The sequence below is a fragment of the Enhydra lutris genome, unplaced genomic scaffold (assembly GCF_002288905.1).
Source record: "Enhydra lutris kenyoni isolate GAN:26980312 unplaced genomic scaffold, ASM228890v2 scaffoldscaffold96, whole genome shotgun sequence".
Lineage (NCBI taxonomy): Eukaryota > Metazoa > Chordata > Mammalia > Carnivora > Mustelidae > Enhydra > Enhydra lutris.
The window spans coordinates 2252067-2258112 of record NW_019154180.1 but is presented as its reverse complement, the minus strand read 5'-3'; positions in this window follow the sequence as shown (position 1 = coordinate 2258112).

Genomic DNA, 6046 nt, shown 5'->3' with positions numbered 1-6046 from the left:
GGGGTTAGAGCCCTTGCAGGGACAAGGACCTCTCAGGACCCACTGGGTCACAAAAAGACAAGGGGTGTCTGAGTACAGCAGAGCTGCCAGGTATCAGAGCGGGAAAGCCAGCTGCAGAGACAGAGCCGAGGAGAGGGCTTTCAGCTTGGGGTACCTTAAACTGTGATTCACAACACAGTCGGGCCACTAATCTTCGAGCAGAGACCTCACAAATGGCAGATCCGGGGAGACTCACCTTCTGGGAGGAGCAGTGCAGAAGTGCTGCAGGAATTGGCTGGGTTGGAGACTCCAAACAGGGCCGTGAGCCAGAGATAGAAATGCTCGGTCACAGGACAGGAGAGCACAGAGCGTGGCCAGAAACCAGGGAAACCGAAGGGATTGACTGCTTGCCTCTGAGGGTGCACTGAGGAGTGGGGCCCCGAGCTCTCAGCTCCTACCAGCCAGAGATTAGGAGGCCGCCATATTCATTCTCCTCCTCCAGAGCTCTACGGAAAGCATTCAGGGAACAAAAGCTCCCAAGAGGGAACCCAAACATATTACTTAGCCTGGCCACTGGCAAGGGTGGCGCAATTCCACCTCCAGCAAAGACATTTGAGAATCACTGCAACAGGCCTCTGCCCCAAAGGATCAGCAAGAACGTCCAGCCAAGAACAAGCTCACTGATCAATGAGAACTGCCGAACTCCAGAGCTGAGGGAAAGCAACACATAGAATTCACGGCTCTTTTACCATGATTCCTTAGTCTTTCAAAGTTAAATTTTTTTAGTTTTATTTTTTTCTTATTCTTTTTTTTTAATTTTTCCTCTTTCCTATTTTAACCTTTTTTAACTATTTCATCTTAACAATGTCTTTTTAAAAAATATCTTAAAATTTTCATTGTTATAGTCATATTCTATCCCTTCATTGTATTTAACCTTATTATTTATTTATTTTTTTAGACATATAGGTTTTTCCTTCATTAAAATTTTGGGATACAGTTTCTTCTAAAAGATCAAAGTATACCCTAAATCTAGCACATGGCTCTTTTCTAGTCTCCAGCCTGATCACATTCTATCCTTTTTTTTAATCCAACTTCTTATCTTATCAATTCCTATTATAGAATCTTTTTAAATATTCTTCTCTAGAGTCATATTCCATCCCCGCATCCTCTTTGCCCTTATTTGTGTGTGTGTGTGTGTGTGTGTGTGTGTATGTGTATATATATATATACACATACACAAGCTTTTCTTTTCTTTCTTTCTCTTTTCCCCCTCCTTTCTTCTCCCCCTGGTTTCATTTCTCTTCTGATTTGGTTAGTGTATATTTTTTTCTCGGGTCATGGCTACCCTTTTAGCATTTTGTTCTCTCATTCATCTATTCTTATCTGGATAAAACGACAAAGCAGAAAAACTCTCCTCAAAAAAAAAAAAAAAAAAAGAACAAGAAGCAGTACTGACGGCTAGGGACCTAATTAATACAGATATTAGTAAGATGTCAGAACTAGAATTCAGAATGACAATTATCAAAATGCTAGCTGAACTTGAAAAAAGCATGGAAGATACTAGAGAATCCCTCTCTGGAGAAATAAAGAAACTAAAATTAACCAAGTTGAAATTTAAAAAGCTATTAATGGGGTGCAATAAAAAATGGAGGCTCTTATTGCTAGGATAAATCAGGCAGAAGAGAGAATTAGTGATGGAGAAGACCAAATGATGGGGGAAAAAGAAGCTGAGCAAAAGAAAGACAACCAACTACTGGACCAGGAGTGGAGAATTTGAGAGATAAGTGATACCATAAGACGAAACAATATTAGAATAATTGGGATCCCAGAAGAAGAAGAGAGAGAGACATGGGCAGAAGGTATATTGGAGCAAATTATAGCAGAGAATTTCCCTAATTTGGCAAAGGGAACAAGCATCAAAATCCAGGAGGCACAGAGAATCCCATTCAAAATCAATAAAAATAGATCAACACCCCATCATCTAATAGTAAAACTTACAAGTCTCAGTGACAAAGAGAAAATCCTGAAAGCAGCTCAGGACAAAAGGTATGTAACATAAAATGGTAGAAATATTAGATTAACAGCAGACCTATCCACAGAGACCTGGCAGGCCAGAAAGGACTGGCATAATATATTCAGAGCAGAAAAATATGCAGCCAAGAATACTATATCCAGCTAGGTTGTCATTAAAAAATAGAAGGAGAGATAAAAAACTTCCAGGGCAAACAAAAACTAAAAGAATTTGCAAGCACCAAACCAGCCCTATAGGAAATAGAGAGAAACCCTAAAAGTAACAGACCAGAAAGGAACAGAGACAATATACAGTAAGAGTCATCTTACAGGCAATACAATAGCACTAAATTCATATCTTTCAATAGTTACCCTGAATGTAAATGGGCTAAAGGCCCCAATCAAAAGACACAGGGTATCAGAATGGATATAAAACAAGACCCATCGATATGCTGTCTGCAAGAAATTCATTTTAGACCCAAAGACACCTCCAGATTTAAAGGGAGGGGTTGGAAAACAATTTACCATGCTAATGGACATCAAAAGAAAGCTGGGTTGGCAGTCATTATATCAGATAAATTAGATTTTAAATCAAAGACTATAATAAAGGATGAGGAAGGATACTATATCACACTTAAAGGGTCTATCCAACAAGAAGATCTAACAATTTTAAATATCTATGCCCCTACCATGGGAGCACCCAATTATACAAACATCTACAATAATACAGTAATAGTAGAGGACTTTAACACCCCCCTCACTGAAATGGACAGATCATCTAAGCAAAAGATCAACAAGGAAATAAAGGCTTTAAACAACACATTGGACCACGCTGGATCAGAATATATCACAGATATATTCAGAACATTCAATCCCAAAGCAACAGAATACACATTCTTCTCTACTGCACATGGAACATTCTCCAGAAGAGATCACATCCTGGGTTACAAATCAGGTCTCAACTGGTACCAAAATACTGGGATCATTCCCCACATATTTTCAGACCACAATGCTTTGAAACTAGAATTCAACCACAAGAGGAAAGTTGGAAAGAACTCAAATACATGGAGGCTAAAGAGCATCCTACTAAAGAATGAATGGGTCAACCAGAAAATTAAAGAAAATTTTTAAAAATTCATGGAAACACATGAAAATTAAAACACAACTGTTCATAATCTTTGGGACACAGCAAAGGTGGTCCTGAGAAGAAATTATATAGTAAAACAAGCCTTTCTCAAGAAACAAGAAAGGTCTCAACTACACAACCTAACCCTACACCTATAAGAACTGGGCAAAGAGCAGCAAAGAAAGCCTAAAATCAGCAGGAGAAGAGAAATAATAAAGAGCAGAGCAGAAATCAATGAATAGAAACCAAAACAGCAGCAGAACAAATCAACAAAACTATGATCTGGTTCCTTGAAAGAATTAATAAGATTGATAAACCCATGGACAGACTTATCAAAAAGAAAAGAGAAAGGACCAAAATTAATAAAATCATGAATGAAAGAGGAGAGATCACAACCAACACCAAAGAAATACAAACAATTATAAGAACATATTATGAGCAACTATACGCCAGCAAATTTGACAATCTGGAACAAATGGTGGTATTCCTAGACATATAAACTACCAAAACTAAACCAGGAAGAAATAGAAAACCTGAACAGCAAAGAAATTGAAGCAGTAATCAAAAATCTCCCAACAAACAAGAGCCCAGGGCCAGACGGCTTCCTAGGGGAATTCTACCAAACATTTAAAGAAGAATTAATACCTATTCTCCTGAAACTGTTCCAAAAAATAGAAATGGAAGGAAAACTACCAAACTCACTTCATAAGGCCAGCATTACCTTGATCCCAAAACCAGACAAAGACCCCATCAAAAAGGAGAATTACGGACCAATATCCTTGATGAACACAGATGCAAAAATTCTCACCAAAATACTAGCCACTAGGATCATTAAAAGGAATATTCACCACAACAAAGTGGGACTTATTCCTGGGCTGCAAGGTTAGTTTAACATCCACAAATCAATCAGTATGATATGATACATTAATAAAAGAAAGAACGAGGGGCGCCTGGGTGGCTCAGTGGGTTAAAAGCCTCTACCTTCGGCTCAGATCATGATCCCAGAGTCCTGGTATCAAGCCCCACATTGGGCTGTCTGCTCAGCAGGGAGCCTGCTTCCTCCTCTTTCTGCCTGCCTCTCTGCCTACTTGTAATCTCTGTCTGTGAAATAAATAAATAAAATCTTTAAAAAATAAAAGAAATAAAAGAAAGAACGAGAACCATATGATATTCTCAATAGATGCTGAAAAAGCATTTGATAAAGTACAGCATCCTTTCTTGATCAAAACTCTTCACAGTGTAGGGTTATCAATACCTCAATATCATCAAAGCCATCCATGAAAAATCCACAGTGAATTTCATTCTCAATGGGGAAAAGCTGAGAGCTTGTCCCCTAAGGTCAGGAATACGGCAGGGTTGTCCACTATCACCACTGCCATTCAACATAATACTAGAGGTCCTCGCCTCAGGAATCAGACAACAAAAAGAAATAAAAGGCATCTGAATCGGCAAAGAAGTCAAACTCTCACTCTTTGAAGATGATATGATACTTTCTGTGGAAAACCCACTCCAAAACTGCTAGAACTGATACAGGAGTTCAGTAAAGTGTCAGGATATAAAATCAATGCACAGAAATCAGTTGCATTTGTATACACCAACAACAAGACAGAAGAAAGAGAAATTAAGGACTCAATCCATTTACAATTGCACCCATAACCATAAGATACCTAGGAATAAACCTAATTGAAGAGGAAAAGAATCTGTAATCAGAAAACTATAGAGTACTCATGAAAGAAATTGAGGAAGACACAAAGAAATGGAAAAACATTCCATGCTTATGGATTGGAAGGACAAATATTGTGAAAATGTCTATGCTACCTAAAGCAATCTATACATTTAATGCAATCCCTATCAAAATACCATCAATTTTTTTTTCAAAGAAATGGAACAAATAATCCTAAAATGTACATGGAACCAGAAAAGACCCCAAAAGCCCAAGGAATATTGAAAAAGAAACCAAAGTTAGCGCCATCACAATTCCAGACGTCAAGCTCTATTACAAAGCTGTAATCATAAGACAGTATGGTACTGGCACAAGAACAAACACATAGATTTAGGGAACAGAATAGAGAGCCCAGAAATGGACCCTCAACTCTATGGTCAACTAATCCTCGACAAAGCAGGAAAGAATGTCCAATGGAAAAAAGATGGTCTCTTCAACAAATGGTGTTGGGGGAAATTGGGACAGCTGCATGCAGAAGAATGAAATTGGACCATTTCCTTATACCACACACAAAAATAGACTCCAAATGGATGAAAGACCTCAATGTGAGACAGGAATCCATCAAAATCTTTGAGGAGAACACAGGCAGCAACCTCTTCGACCTCAGCCACAACAACTTCTTCCTAGAACCATTGCCAAAGGCAAGGGAATCAAGGGCAAAAATGAACTATTGGGACTTCATCAAGATCAAAAGCTTTTGCACAGCAAAGGAAACAGTCAACAAAACCAAAAGACAACCAACAGAATGGGAGAAGATATTTACAAATGACATATAAGATAAAGGGCTAGTACCCAAAATCTATAAAGAACTTATCTAACTCAATACCCAAAGAACAAATAATCCAACCAAGAAATGGGCAGAAGACATGAACATACATTTCTCCAAAGAAGACCCCAAATGGCCAACAGACACATGAAAAAAGTCTCAACATCACTCAGCATCAGGAAAATACAAATCACCTCACACTACTCAGAATGGCTAAAATTCCTTAAGAAATAAAAAATAGAGCTTCCCTATGACCCTGCAATTGCACTACTGGGTATTTACCCCAAAGATACAGATGGAGTGAAAAGAAGGGCCATCTGTACCCCAATGTTTATAGCAGCAATGACCACGGTTGCCAAACTGTGGAAAGAACCAAGATGCCCTTCAACGGACGAATGGATAAGGAAGATGTGGTCCATATACACTATGGAGTATTATGCCT